This window comes from Salvelinus sp. IW2-2015, linkage group LG32, assembly GCF_002910315.2.
Source record: "Salvelinus sp. IW2-2015 linkage group LG32, ASM291031v2, whole genome shotgun sequence".
In the NCBI taxonomy this organism is placed as follows: Eukaryota; Metazoa; Chordata; class Actinopteri; order Salmoniformes; family Salmonidae; genus Salvelinus; species Salvelinus sp. IW2-2015.
In genome coordinates, this window is record NC_036871.1 from 15,269,976 (window position 1) to 15,286,053 (window position 16,078).

The following is a 16,078-nucleotide window of genomic DNA, read 5'->3' on the forward strand; positions in this document are numbered from 1 at the left end:
CACTCACAAAAGCATGCACGAATGAACGAACAGAACACACACAAACACACACGCACGTGCACACGTTCACACTTGCACATACACACACAGACTCCCTTTTCGCCCTGCTGGTAGGGCATATTTCCCCGTAGTCGGCACGTCTGTCATTGGCCGGCCGTTCAAAGAGGAGCTTAACCACCGGTACTGGACAGAGAAACACCGGCTGTGGCGTTGCCATAGTGACAGCCTGCCCATAGGGCGTGGGCTTTGTCATCCTGTGTGTCTGTGTGTCAGTGAACATGCTCCTACTCACATTTAACTCCTCTCTTCTCTTATACCCTAATGTATCTGTAAATGAAAAGGAAAATCCTTATTGACTATCTGTTAGCTTTGTTGATTACCTGGGTTTGTTCTGCCGTGTTATAATACACACTAATGAGCAACAGAGTTCACACAGTAATGTTATTTTGTGTCAATAAAGCTGGAAATGTTGTCCTGTAGCTGCTGGGGTGCCCTCTATTGAATACAGCCAGACATGACATGACACACAGAGAGAGGCAGTCTGGAGCAGTATAGAAGACTGTCACTCTCCAACTCTCTCATCGTCTCTCTCGACATCTCTCTTTCCCTGATTGGACCGTAGTGGGTTTGATGTAGGGAGCTGATAATGGCTAGGTGTATAGTTTGTGAAGAGGAACGTTATTGGGCTTCTGGTATGTTGAGTTCGAGCTTGTATTTGTTTGCTGAGTGTTATGTGGAGATTGTATCTTTTTAGTGCAGAAAGGTGGGATAGGGACTGTATCACGTATTGTGGAGATGTTGTGGAGACGTTGTGTGTTTAGTACAGAGTAGAGAATATACAGCACTGGCCGATGAAAGACAGAATAGACATGATTAATGACCAGACCAGTGGGCTTTCAGGGTAGGYACTATTCAACTCCTCAGCGGAGAGCTTTGGTGAGCAAACTAGTAGCGCTTCAGACCAGAGTCTTTCAATCCTCCCTTTATTCATTCAGAAAACGCCCCATGTCTCAACCCTCCATTATTTTATTCCTCCCTAAATTCTTTCCATCCTGCTGACAGAGGGGTGCAGAGGTTCAGGAGACACACCCCTAACCAAGGGCTCTTTGTCCTCCCCCTGAACCAGCAGCTGTGGCCCGCAGGGTCCCGTCCTCACAACGATAGTGCACTGCCAAATGATGTCATCCCCGTGCACTATGAACTCTCAATTCCCATCTAAATAGTTTCTCTGACTCTGAGGATTTCAAATCAAATCAAATACAATTTTATTTGTCACAAGCGCCGAATACAACAGGTGTAGACCTTACAGTGAAATGCTTACTTACAAGCCCCTAACCAACAATGCAGTTTTAAGAAGGYAAAAAAACAGAAATATAACAAATAATTAAGGAGCAACGATAAAATAACAGTAACGAGGTTATATACAGGGGGTACTGGTACAGAGTCAATGTGCGGGGGGGGGCACCAGTTAGTCGAGGTAATTGAGGTAATATGTACATGTAGGTAGAGGTAGAGTAACTATGCATGGGTAATAAACAGAGTAGCAGCAGAGTAAAAATGTAGGGTGGGGGCAAATAGTCTGGGTAGCAGCTGTTAAGAAGCCTTTTTGACCTAGACTTGGCGCTCCGGTACCACTTGCCGTGCGGTCGCAGGGAGAACAGTCTATGACTAGGGTGGCTGGAGTCCATGGCAWTTTTTMGGGCATTTCTCTGACACCGCCTGGTACATAGGTCCTGGATGGCAGGAAGCTTGGCCCCAGTGATTTACTGGGCCATACGCACTACCCACTGTAGTGCTTTGCGGTCGGAGTCCGAGCAGTTGCCATACCAGGCAGTGATGCAACCAGTCAGGATGCTGTCGATGGTGCAGCTGTAGAACATTTTGAGGATCTGAGGACCCATGCCAAGTCTTTTCAGRCTCRTGAGAGGGAATTCTGTTGTGCTGGTGAWGAAAATATTCTCTCTCAAAGGCACTTTCTGCTTTGAACAATGGCATTGTCCTTTTTTACAGTTCTCTTTGTGTAATTCTTCAGCCAATGAACACCTGGTTTTGAAAAAGAAGAAGCTCATTACATGCCTTACTGACTTGCAAATGAACAAAGATGAAGAGGAAGAGAGTGAATACAAATGAACTCCGCTTTTGATTGACTTTACTTTTCTGTATTTTGCAGTTTCCGCCACATTTTGTCATCGTCTTTGGCAAACATATTCATCTAACTACCTCAACTTCAAAGCCTCATAGCTACAGAGAAGAGGGTCTTACGTGTGTGTGTGCGTGTGTGTGTGTGTGTGTGTGTGTGGGGGGGGGGGGCATGGTTCTACAGACTGAGCTCCATCCCGTGTGATAGATAGGTGCGGGGTTAAAGGTTAAGGGTGTGTTTCGGGTGATAAGAGTTATTCATAAGGGTAATTAAAGGTGACTTCTCTCCCTCTAACCTTCTCTGAATGTCAATATGTTTATGTCCACTGGCCTCCAGTGAGAAGTGATGGCTCTTGCCTATTGGGCCAGGAGTTGTTTTTAACTAGGACTGGTGAGGAAGCACTCCAGGCCCTACCATTACCACATTACAGCACTTATTTTTATAATTCAATCTTGGTTTTGCATTGTCAATGTCAGTCACCCCATATAGTCCCCCAGATATATCTGCTTCAAATAGGTCAATATGATATGATATGATATGAACCCTGTGACACACCTTAGGGACACTCCAGAGGACTCACCCATTTTATTCAACACAGTTATAAAACCCATTTTAACACACATCAGATTGACCATATTATCCATATAATCCTTTGCCAAAGGTGTTCATGTGATACCATTTTCTTTTATCCCACACACACCTGGTAATGCGGTCATGACAACCTGATATAATTCCTTCCACACTCGCCCTATAAAGCCCAGGTTTCTAATTACATTTGGAATCTTATGGGCCATATACATTTTAATGCAATGGGCTATACATTCGAAGCACAGACGCCCTCCGTGACACGTTGCCAATGTGGATCTATCTATGATGTATGGCCTGGAGTTTGCAGTTTATTATATAGAATATGTTATGTATTCTCTAAACCCACAGCACTTACTCTGTGCTCTCCTAGCCTCTGTATTTGTGTAGTCCGTGGTAATATCTTGGTCATAGATTTTTTCTTTACAGTCTTTACTTCTCCTACCACAGACCTTTGACTCAATGGAAGTGTCTACTATTACTATGCATTGGCTTGATTTACGGTTGGATCCTGTCACGCTGTCTTCTAATGCCAGGTTATTGTTGGGCTACTCTTTCATTAAATCGCTTAGATGGGGACAGGTTCTCAGTCAAGCCATGTATTATGATAAAAACATTTTTTTTWAACTARTGTGCTCTGATTCATTTCAGTTGTGGTTCTGTGGTGTGGACACAGAGAGATTATGGTGGAACTGGGTGTGGGGTGTTTCTGCTGGTGAGTGAGGCAGTATAAGACAAGATGAGCTCTCGTCTGCTTTGGTCACCACGCCGACTGTGACATTAGGCCAGGGCTGTCCGATAGTCATCAGTGGTCAGCGAACCACAGCGGACTATGTCAACCCTCTGCTTTAACACCAAACTGTCTGGCAGAGAGAGATAGAGCGGGAGAGCGAGAGAGCAAGAGAGAGAGAGGTGAAGGCTGTAAAGCGAGAGATGGAGAGGGGAAAGAGAGGGACAGCGGCAGACCAAGATGATGTCTGTGATAAGTACATGTGGCTCAAGGGGAGATGAAAGAGAGAAGACGAAGTAAGAAAGAGAGAAGTGAGAGGAGAAGCATGCAGACGGAAAGCGAGAGAATGAGTCAGGGTAGGAAGAGAAATGGGAGACAAAGTAAGACAGATGTGTTGTGAAAGACAGGGGCCCCAACAGAGACCACATGAAACAGGATAATATTGTGTTTTCAGTTCAGTGCTAGGTTACCCCCTCACTGAGGGGAGACTAATTACTGTTTGATCTAATACTTTATCTCTATGTGTTCCTGAAAACCCGCACACTCTGAGACTGATGCGTCTCTCCTCTACTCCTTTATCCTGGCACTGTACTGTTGGTTCTCCTTTTGAGGGGAGAGAACACCTGGCATCCTCCAAACCAAATATTCATAAATCAGTGAAGAGTGTGGGCCGCGAACCAATCGCAATGAGTTCGACCCAACCAACCTCCTCTGTGGGGTTTAGAACGAGGCCTCTGAGGTTTTTGCAACATTTCACATTCTCTCTCTCTCTCTCTCTCTCTCTCTCTCTCTCTCTCTCTCTCTCTCTCTCTCTCTCTCTCTCTCTCTCTCTCTCTCTCTCTCTCTCTCTCCTCTTCTCTCTCTCGTCTCTCTCTCTCTCTCTCTCTCTCTCTCTCTCTCTCTCTCTCTCTCTCTCTCTCTCTCTCTCTCTCTCTCTCTCCTCTCTCTCTCTCTCTCTCTCTCTCTCTCTCTCTCTCTCTCTCTCTCTCTCTCCTCTCTCTCTCTCTGACAGCCCTGTGCAGCAGAGCAGCTAGTAGTTAATTAATGGCTTTAATGCGGTAGCTTCATGCACATAATATGCAAGGTCGATTAGAAAAAGGCTCAGCTCGGATGCAGAGCAGAGTGACACAGACAGAGGCGGTCTTTCTCTTTCATGTGTGTGTATATGTGTTTGTGTGTGAGTGTGTGTGTGTGTCTGCGTGTGAGTGTGTATGTGTGTTTGTGCGTGCGTGCTGACCCCATCATCTTGGCAGGTAGACCAGGAGGAGAATGAAATTAACCCACGTCCTGTTGAACAGACGCTAGACAATTGGCGTAAAATGTGGAAGTAGAATTGATTTAACGGGGTCTGTGCTGTCTGTGTGTGTTTGTGTGTGGGTATGAGGATCTGTTTGTGTGTGTGTCTGTGTGTATGTATGCATTTGTGTGAGGATCTGAGTATGTGTGTATGTGTTTACGTGTTTGAGTCTGTACTGTATGTATACGCATGTTTGCCTAGGGGCACCACCGTAGCGTTGTTGACCTGAAGAGCTAATTCTGCACACAGCCTCCCCTCCAGTCTTCCTCGCCTCTTTCTCTACTCTCCTCCTCTGCTCTCGTCTTTCTGTTTATCTGGCCCTAGGCTGCTGTCTGTCAATACAGGCCGAGGRCACTCACACATACATACTCTGTTAACACCTCATTAAACACACATGGGACTTTTGTGGGCCCTTTCGTGATGGTCGGCGAAATGAGTTTATTGAGTGCGTGGTGTCCATTCATGTGTCCACTCTATGACTCTCATGACCACTTTAATAGACATATTAAAAGATGACGAGCGACATATCATTATTCCTCCTTTCCCTCCTAGTAATGGCTGTGGATCTGTGTGGTAACTAAGTGTTTTGTTCTTTAAAGGGTTATTGGTTTATAAAGGGATGGCCCAGCTGGGATTTATAATTCCCCATATGGCCTGTCTAATTGTTACGAGTTTCCACACTCCTGTTTATAGTGCATTCACCAGATTGAACCTCTCAGTGTGGAAGCCAATGCAGCATAATGCGTTTTATTGAATGGTTACACTCTTCCCTACGCCTCCACATAGCCTACACAGCACTATTCTCTACTGAACCTTTATTTGACCAGGAAAATACCCTTGAGGTTAGAAACCTATTTCGCCAGGGGGAACCGAACTGCTAGTAGTGCTCATGTTAGGAGCATATGTCGGTAGTGGTTGTTTCTATCTTTTACCGCTCGCTACTTTCTTTATTGGGTGTTTCTAATGTTTTACTGGACGTTTGTGGTCGATGTGGGAAGCCTGTGTGTGTTTTATGTTAGTTGGTGGTACGGGGCTTGGTGGCTGTTGTGATGTGTCACTGTGTGCTGTGTGACCAGACATCAGGTCAGTGTGTTAGCCTCCTCTGTGTTTGTAAGGAACACTGTTGGAGCTGGGCTATATCTCACGGTCTGGGGTATAACACCACTGACGATACTGTTGGAGTGTCTCTCTCGTTCTGTTTCTCTCTCTCTCTTTCTCTCTCCGTCTCTCTCTACTTCTTTCTCTCTCTTTTCTCTCTGTCTCTGTCTCCCTTGAGGACATTCTGGCTCTGTGGAAAGTAGGCCTTCCACTGTAGCAACTCTATGACTCGGTCTCTCTCTCTCTCTCTCTCTCTCTCTCCTTCCCTCCCTATCTCATAGCCCTAGTCTAACAGCCCATTAGAGTTGCCAGTTGAACAGGAGGGAGGACTCGTAAAAAAGGGAAACCTGCCTATTTAACGGCGCCATAAACCAGACGCTCGCCTCAAAACCCTTCTTCTCTGTTCTTATATTAATGAAGCGTAGAATATTTAATTAAATCTTAAAAGGCTGTTGATATAAAGGTCCAAAGGTTTCAGCTGGCCTCCGTGCTGTGCCTCCGCTCTGCATTCTTTCCTGATTGTTCATTCTGTTCATTCTGAGACGGTGTGGAGCGATAGCTCCCCACTCATTACAGTAGGGAGTAACTCTCTATTTGTCCCTCTGCAGTGATTCGCATACTACTGTAGTGGTAGGGCTTGACGTTTGTCCTTTTCCTGCAATGTGGCATGACTGCGGGCCCTGGTTTTAGCTTGTGGGGTCCAGACTTTTTTTTACACATTACCCGTAGGTAAAAATTGGGCATTCTACCTGTCTGTTGTTCCCCCATTCCCATCAAATTTGACCTCAGTGTTATATTTGTATATTGAAGACCAATCCTCACTCCTACTTTATACGGTGAAGTCATGTATCAAAAGGGTCGTATCAGAAGGATTGAATGTGCTGTCATTGGGCAAGTCGCAAAAGCGCACCCCACATTTCCCACCCACAGCCAAGCCATGACACGGTTTCACTCCAGAACATAACCACCGATGGAGAAAGTGAGTGGCTTGTCCTGTTARACTTATAGACCTAGTTATTCTCGGGTTGTAGCCCCTCTTAAACCCTATGAGGAAGCTAGCTAAAATATTAGGCATTCATCACAGTTATTATAGCCTGTAAAATCCCTCTCTTTGGAGGAGAGAGATCCCTCCTTTTTCCCATCATTTTGTTCCTGCAGGATTGCGAAATGGATGTGGTTATTGCCTGAGCTTAGGGACGCAGTCATATCAGGCACAATCATCTTTGTCCTTCCTCTTTCCCCGTTCCCCAGCCTTCCCTTTACATTAGAGAACATAGTGGAATGAATCTGCTACTGCTATTGCTGAAGGAGGGGGAGTTATCACTGTGGAAATCAATGGGGCTGGATGTAGTCACTTATAATAAAGTAAGACAGAGGGATGGGATGAGAGATTTGGTTGAAGGGACGGTTAGAGGGAAGGAGGGAGGGAGGGCAGTGTGAAAGAGAAAGAAAGGGAAAGACGGAGACGACATATTGTGCTCTTCTATCGCGCGTACAATGATAAACAGAAAATTGCTATTTGGCTTTGGCATTATCTAATGTGTCTTTTGATGTATTTTGTCCCCTCTCCCACTATGTAAGCCAGTGCCTCAAGTCAAGCCAGGATGCAAGGCAGTGTACTGTGTACATGTTTAGCCCTAGGCCTAAATACTTTGCATTATCTTAATAACTAATGTTGTTTTGTCCTTCTCTCCCCCTGTAGCCTGCCCCCCAGGGACATTCAAGTCAACCCAGGGTCCAGGCCTGTGTCTGCAGTGCCCCTCCAACAGCCGCTCTGCAGCTGAGGCCGCCACTATCTGCATCTGCCGCAATGGTTACTACCGCGGTGACATGGACCAGCCTGACATGCCCTGCACCAGTGAGTATCCTTATGGTACTGCTTCTACTCTAACTCTGTACAGCTAGACATGCCCTGCAAACCCAGTTGAGTATCTTTAATGGTACTTTGTTTCCCATAACTTTCTAACGGCTGGGTAATCGCTATGACATGCCTGCACCAGTTGAGACATTTTATGGGTACTGCTTCTACTTCTAAAACTAATGCTACCTGGCTAGAATACATGCCCTTGCCACCAGTGAGCATCTTTATGGTACTGCTTCTACTCTAACTCTGGTACAGCTAGACATGCCGGCACCAGTGAGTATCCTTATGGGTACTGGGCTTCTACTCTAACCTGTAAGCTAAGACATGCCGGCACCAGTGAGTAATCTTTATCGGTCTGCTTCTACTCTACTCTGTACAGCTAACATGCCCTGCACCAGTGAGTATCTTTATGGTACTGGCTTCTACTCTAACTCTGTACGTACTGCTAGCATGCCTGCACGCAGTGAGTATCTTTTATGGTACTTGCTTCTACTCTAACTCTGTACAGCTAGACATGCCCATGCCGCACCAGTGAAGTATACTTTATGGTACTGCTTCTACTCTAACTTGTACAGCTAGACATGCCCTGCACCAGTGAGTATCTTATGGTACTTGCTTCTACTCTACTCTACACTCTGTACAGATAGACATGCCCTGCACAAGTGAGCTATCTTTATGGTACTGCTTCTACCCTGCTTAAAGTCTGTACAGCCTAGACATAACATGCCCTGCACCAGTGAGCATCTTTATGGTACTGCTTCTACTCTAACTCTGTAGCACTACGATGCCCTGCACCAGTGAGTATCCTTATGGTACTGCTTCTACTCTAACTCTGTACAGCTAGACATGCCTGCACCAGTGAGTATCTTTATGGTACTGCTTCTACTCTCTAATCATGTATACAGCTAGACATGTCTGCGCCAGTGAGTACTCTTTATGGTACTTTCCTACTCTAACTCTGTACAGCTAGACAGGCCTGCACCAGTGAGCATCTTTATGGTCAGCTTTTCCTTACTCTAACTCTGTAAGCTAGACAGGCTCTGCACCAGTGAGTATACTTTATGGTACTGTTCAGCTACTTGGTTGCTGTTTCTTTGGTACTGTTCCTAACTCTGTACAGCTAGACAGCCTCTGCACCAGTGAGTACCTGGTATCTTTATGGTACTGTTCCTACTCTAACTCTGTACGTCTAGACAGGTGCCTGGCACCAGTGAGTATCTTATGGTACTGCTTCCTCTACTCTAAGTCTGTAAGCTAGACATGCCCTGCAGGACAGTGAGATCTTTATGGTACTGCTTCTACTCTAACTCTGTACGCTAGACATGCCCTGCACCAGTGAGTTTCTTATGGTACTGCTTCTACTCTAACTCTGTAGCGCTAGACGGCATCTGCACCAGTGAAGTTTATCTTATGGTACTTTGCTTATACTCTAACTCTGTACAGCTAGACATGCCCTGCACCAGTGAGAATCTTTATGGTACTGGCTTCCTACTCTATAGTCGCTAACGTGGCTTATTTCAGCTAGACATATGCCTCTGCACCGCAGTGAGGCATCTTTATGGTACTGCTTCTACTCGTAACTCTGTCCGCTAGACAGGTCTGCACCAGTGAGCATCTTTATGGTACTGCTTCTACTCTAACTCGGTACCGTGCTAGACACTGCCGCTGCACCAGTGAGCATCTTTATGGTACTCCCTTTGCCTGTACTCTGCTCTACCGGGCACTTAAATGTACCACCGTGGCTAGAGACATGCCCTGCACCAGTGAGCATCTTTAGGTTGGTCTCTTTTGTCTGTGCATCTTTCCTAACTCTGTAGGGTTTCCTGTCTTGTAGAGAGACAGGCTCTGCACCAGTGAGCATCTTTATGGATACTTCGCTGTCTATACCTGTTGTCTTATGTCTGTAACTTTCTTTGCTAGACATTCTCACGCTCTGCTGCACAAGTGGAGCATCTTTATGGTACTGCTTCTACTCTAACTTGTACCGCTAGACATGCCCTGCACCAGTGAGCATCCTTATGGTACCTTCTACTCTAACTCTGTACGCTAGACAGGCCTGCACCAGTGAGCATCTTTATGGTACTGCTTCTACTCTAACTCTGTACGCTAGACAGTGCCTGCACCAGTGAGCATCTTTATGGTACTGCTTTCTACTCTAACTCTGTACGCTAGACACCTGCACCAGTGAGCTTTTATGGTACTGCTTCTACTCTAACTCTGTACCGCTAGACACCCTGCACCAGTGAGATCTTTATGGTACTGCTTCTACTCTAACTCTGTTAGACTGTTAACTTCAGTAACTGTAGTGTGCAGTACATGAATCCATCTTCCCCTAGTGTAGACCACAGTCCTCGTTATACTGATAGACACAGCAGCACACAACCAACTAGCCTCCTCACATACAGTACACGGATAGCCAATAAGCCTGTTCATGCCTCATACTTACCTTAAGACATGAAAAAACAATACGCTAAGCTCATCACAAGTCCCCATTGACACGCAATTATTTCAGAGAAGAAACTGAAGCCCTGAACGCACGCCACACACACACACAACAACACACACAACACACAAACACACACACACACACACACACACACACAACACACACGCACACGCACAACCACACACACACAACACACAACACACAAACAAACACACACACACACCACACACAACTGGCCCTAATGGAGGATCTTATTCATGGCTCTCCATACTCCTCACTATAGAGCAGCACTAGAGCTACAGTATTAGTCTGGGAATGTTTTTTTAAAATTATATCTTGATAATTCATGGAGCCTTAGCTAATTGGTTCAGAGACACGGTGTAGTGTCCAGTTCTGTTCCTCTGGTCTGGCTGGTGCTACCAGACCTGTCTGTGTCTGTGGAAGCATACTGTAGCTACAGTTGAAGTCGGAAGTTTACATACACCTTATGCCAAATACGATTTAAACTCAGTTTTTCACAATTCCTGACATTTAATCCTAGTAAAAATTCCGCTGTCTGAGGTCTGTTAGGATCACGACTTTATTTTAACCTCTCTGGGTAAGCTAGGTCCCTCCTGGTTCGAAACGCAGTGAAATTGCAGGCCGCGCAAATTCAAAAACAACAGAAATCTCATAATTAAGATTCCTCAAACATACAAGTATTATACACCATTTTTAAAGCATAAACTTCTGTAAAGTCCAACCACAGTGTCCGATTTCAAATAGGTTTAAACGGCGAAAGCACACCAAACGATTATGTTAGGTCAGTGCCTTAGTCACAGAAAACCATACAGCCATTTTCCAGCTCAAGGAGAGGGCTCACAAAAGTCAGAAATAGCGATTAAATTAATTCACTAACTCTTTGATGATTCTCATCAGATGGCACCACAGGACGTTCATGGTTACACAATAAATTTGTTTTTTTTTCCTCGATAAAGTTCATCTTTATGTCCAAAAATCTAATTGAAAATTGGTGTGTTACATTCAGAATGCATTGTCTCAAACAAACAAATCCGGTGAAAGTTGCAGGAAGCCACATCAAACTTACAGAAATACTCATCCATAAACATTGAAAAAGATACAAGTGTTAAACTACGAAAAAAAAAGTCAACTTCTCCTTTTAATGCACCACTGTGTCAGATTTTCAAAAAAGGCTTTTACAGCTGAAACAGCAGTGTTTGCGATTATGTTAGGTCAGCGCCTAGCCACAGAAACCCATACAGCTTCATTTTCCAACTAAGGAGAGGTGTCACAGAAAGTCAGAAAATAGGCATTAAAATGAATCACTTACCTTTGGATGATGTTCATCTGGTGCGCACTTCCCTAGGTCTCCATGTTAGACAATAAATGTTTGTTTTTTTTGTTCGATAATGTCCCTTTTATGACCAAAAACCTACTTTTTGTTCGGCACTGTTTAGTCCAGTAATCCGATATCAGCAAGGGGCCTGCCCGTCCCTGCGCCTTGTGTCAGCGCAAAAGGTTTTTTTTAAAAAGTACAATGAAAAGTTCGTAGAACATTGTCAAACGATGTTTAAAATCAATCCCAGGTTGTTTTTTGTCAATGAATAATCAATAATATATTTCAACCGGACAAAGCATGTCGTCCAATTAGAAAAGGAGAAGAAGGGACTAAGATAAGGGTGGGCTGTGCCCGTTCGTGCTCGATTTTTTTTCTAATGTTGCACGATCGCTTGGCTCGGATTTGGTTCATTTGTTCTGGGAATTGTCCACTGTCCTTCTCATGTTATCGCCATTTAAGTGCTGTATTCCCTCATTTTCCTCCAGAGAAAATCCTGAAACATGCTTATAAAGCGGGTCACGTGTAGAGGAAGCATAGAGCTCGTGACTGGGTCCTAAAATGGTTTGGACTGTGTTCATGGACTAGCTTTCAGAATAACTATTAGTACTTCCTGGTTGGAAGTTTCCTCAGGTTTTCGCTCTTGCATATCAGTTCTGTTAACTCACATTTGACATTATTTTACAGTTTTGGAAACTTTAGAGTGTTTTTCTATCCAAATCTACTAAAATTATAATGCATATCCTAGCTTCTGGGCCTGAGTAGCAGGCAATTATTTTGGCATGTTTTCATCCAATATTCCGAATTTGTTGCCCCCTACCCTAGTGAGTTAAGATTGGGAAATGTACGAATAATAGTAGAGAGAATTATTATTTCAATCTTTTATTTCTTTCATCACATTCCCAGTGGGTCAGAAAGTTCAACTTATGAGACACATTAGTATTTGGTAACATTGCCTTTAAATTGTTTAACTTGAGTCAAAAGTTTCAGGTAGCCTTCCAACAGCTTCCCCACAATAAGTTGGGTGAATTTTGGCCCATTCCTCTTGACAGAGCAGGTGTAATTGAGTCAGGTTTGTAGGCCTCTTTGCTCGCACACGCTTTCTTTCAGTTCTGCCCACAACATTTTTTCTATAGGAATTGAGGTCAGGGCTTTGTGAATGGCCACTCAAATACATTGACTTTGTTTGTCTTTAAGCCCTTTTTTGCCCAACACTGTGGAATTATGCCTTGGGGTCATTGTCCATTGGAAGACCCATTTAGTTCCTGACTGAAGACTTGAGATGTTGCTTCAATATATCCACATAATTTTCTCCTGTCTCTTGATGCCATCTATTTTTGTGAGTGCACCAGTTCCTCCTGAAGCAAAGCACCGCCACACTACATGATGCTGCCCACCCGTGCTTCCACGGTTGGATGGTATTCTTCGGCTTGCAAGCCTCCCCTTTTCTTTTCCTCCAAATATACGATGGTCATTATGGCCAAACAGTTCTATTTTTGTTTCATCAGACCAGAGGACATTTCTCCAAAAAGTACTTTTCCCCAATTGCAGCGTGTCTTTTGGAGCAGTGGTTTCTTCCCTGCTGAGCGGCCTTTCAGGTTTATGTAAATATAGGACTCATTTTTTACTGTGGATATAGATACTTTTGTACCTGTTTCTCCAGCATTCGTCACAAGGTCTTTGCTGTTGTTCTGGATTGATTTGCACTTTTCACACCAAGTACCTCATCTCTAGGAGACAGAATGCTTCTCCTTCTGTCAGGTATGACGGCTGCGTGCGTCCCATGGCGTTTATTTGCCGCATCTATTGTTTGTACAGTTGACATGGTACCTTCAGTGTTTGGAAATTTCTCCCAAGGAGGAACCAGATTTGTGGAGGTCTAGGCTGATTTCTTTTGATTTTCCCATGATGTCAAGCAAAGAGGCACTGAGTTTGAAGGTAGGCCTTGAAATACACTCCACAGATACACCTCCAATTGACTCAAATTTATGTCAATTAGCCTATCAGAGGAAGCATTCTAAAGCCATGACATATTTTCTTGAATTTTCAAGCTGTATACAGGCACAGTCACTTCGTGTATGTAAACTTCTGACCCACTGGAATTGTGATACAGTGAATTATAAGTGAAATAATCTGTCTGTAAACAATTGTTGGAAAAATTACTTGTGTCATGCACGAAGTAGATGTCCTAACCGACTTGCCAAAACTATAGTTTGATAACAAGAAATTTGTGGAGTGGTTGAAAAACTAGTTTTAATGACTCCAACCTAAGTGTATGTAAACTTCTGACTTCAACTGTATATGTATGTCAAGCCATCTGCTCTGCAGGGTTTCTCTTCGCCTTGAGACCTTGAACGCTCCCCTAGTGCAACATCAACATYCCGCTCCTCTTTCAAGTCTTGAATGCCCGTTCCAAGTGAGTCAGCCCTCTCCATGTCGATGCTTTGAATTCCCCCTCAAGAATAGAACCCACTTGCACCTTGAGACTTTGAACGCTCCCCAAGTGTGGCATCCTTGTCTGCCTTGAGGCTCTGAACATTCCTCAAGTTCACCTTAGCTCTCCAGGTTTTTCAGTGCTCCCTCAAGAATAGCACCACTCTACAACTTGACTATGCACGTTCCCTGTAGAACACTATAGCTTTCGGCTTTGAATCTCTGAACACTCCCAAAGAGTAGCCATTTCCACCTTAAGGCTGTTGAATGCACCCTTTCCACTATGATATCTGCTCACTCTCCTGGTGAGTCTCTTGTCTGAACGCTGCCTCGGCCCAGCATGTTGCTCTTCCCAAACTACGCCAAGGCCAGTGGAGGCTGCTGAGGGGACGACGGCTCATAACAAGGGCTGGAATGGAGTCAATGGAGTGGTATGAAGCACATCAAACACATGGTTTCCATGGTTGATTGGTTCCATGGTTGACTCCATTCCAGCCATTATTATGTACTGTCCTCCCCTCAGAAGCCTCCACTGACCTAGTAGCATTCTCTATAAAATGCTTTCCAACACTCCCTGCAAGCTGCTCTGCAATGTTTTCCTAATCCTGGCAGCAGTAGTAATTGTAGTAGTAGTAGTAGTAGTAGCAGTAGTAGTAATAGTAGTAGTAATAGTAGTAATAGTAGTAGTAGTAGTTGCAGCAGGAATAGTTAACAGTAGTCAGTAGCGAGTCGTGCAGTAGCAGTAGCAGTAGTAGGAGTAGTAGCTAGTAGCAGTAGCAGTAGTAGTAGCAGTAACAATAGTAGTAGTAGTAGTAGCAGTAGTAGCAGTAACAGTAGTAGTAGTATTCAGACAAACATAGTGTTAGTAGTAGTCGTAGTCGTAGCATAACAGTAGTAGTAGTAGTAGTACGTAGTAGTAGTGAGTAGTGTACAGTATTAACTTTACGTCGTCCCTCGCCCCGACACAGCGCGCGAACACCGAGCGACCCTCTGCACACATCAAGCACGACGGTCGCCCACGAAGCATCAGTTTACCCATCGCTTCACAAGGCCACTGGCCCTGCGAGCAAGGTGCAACACTACGTCTAGGGTTCAGAGCAAGTGACGTCAACTGTATTGTGAAACATGCTAAGTAGCGCGTAACCCGCTAGAACTAGCTAGCCATTTCCAACATCCGTTACAGTACAGTGGTAGCAGTAGTAGCGAGTAGTAGTAGATAGTGGCAGTAGTCAGCCAAGTTAGTAGCAGTAGATAGTAGCAGCAGCAGTGAGTAGTAGTAGGTAGCGAGAGTCGTAGCCAGCAGCAGTAGTATGCAGTTAGTAGTTTAGTTAGTAGTTAGTTTCAGTAGTGTATTAGGCAGTAGTAGCAGTAGTCGTAGCAGTAGTATCGTGAGTAGTAATGGTAGTAGTAGTAGCATGAGCAGTGTAGTGAGTGGTTAGTAGTAGTAGTAGTAGTAGTAAGCAGAGAGTAGTTAAGTGTAGCAGTCAGTTAGCAGTAGTTAGTAGTAGTAGTTAGCAGATAGCTTGCAGTAGTAGCGAGTAGTAGTAGCGAAGTAGTAGTAGTAGTAGTAGTCAGTTAGCAGTAGTTAGTCACGGTGGCAGTAGTAAGCAGTAGGTATAGGCGTAGGAGTTCAGCAGTAGTAGTAGAATAGTAGTAAGTAATAGTAGTAATAGTAGTAGTTTAGTAGCAGCAGAATAGTACAGTAGTAGTAGCAGTAGTAGTAGCAGTAGCAGTAGTAGGAGTAGTAGTAGTGTAGCCAGGGTAGCAGTAGTAGTAGCAGTAACAAATTTAGTAGTAAGTAGTAGTAGTTAGTATCAGTAAGTACGTTTCGTATCGTAAGCAGTACAGAGTAGGGTAGTAGTAAGTAGTAGTAGTTAGTAGTAGTAGTGTAAACAGATAACTTTAAACGTGTCCCCTTTGCGTCGCCCCGACACAGCGCGACGCGACCAGGGACCTCTGCACACATCACAACGGTCTCCGCCACGAAGCATCGTTACCCATTCGCTCCACAAAGGCCAGGGGCCCTTGCAGAGCATAAGGATTGCAACCTACTACTTCTAGGTTTCAGAGCCAAGTGGACCCGTAGACTGATTGAACGCTAGTTAGCGCGTAGCCCGCTAACTAGCTAGCCATTACTGCTCTCTCTTTT

General features: G+C 44.5%; 1 pseudogene; it reads left to right on the plus strand.

Moving 5' to 3' along the window:
• The window catches only part of LOC111956601 (ephrin type-B receptor 1-like), a 320,496-nt pseudogene that overhangs the window by 180,447 nt on the left and 123,971 nt on the right, over positions 1-16,078 (plus strand).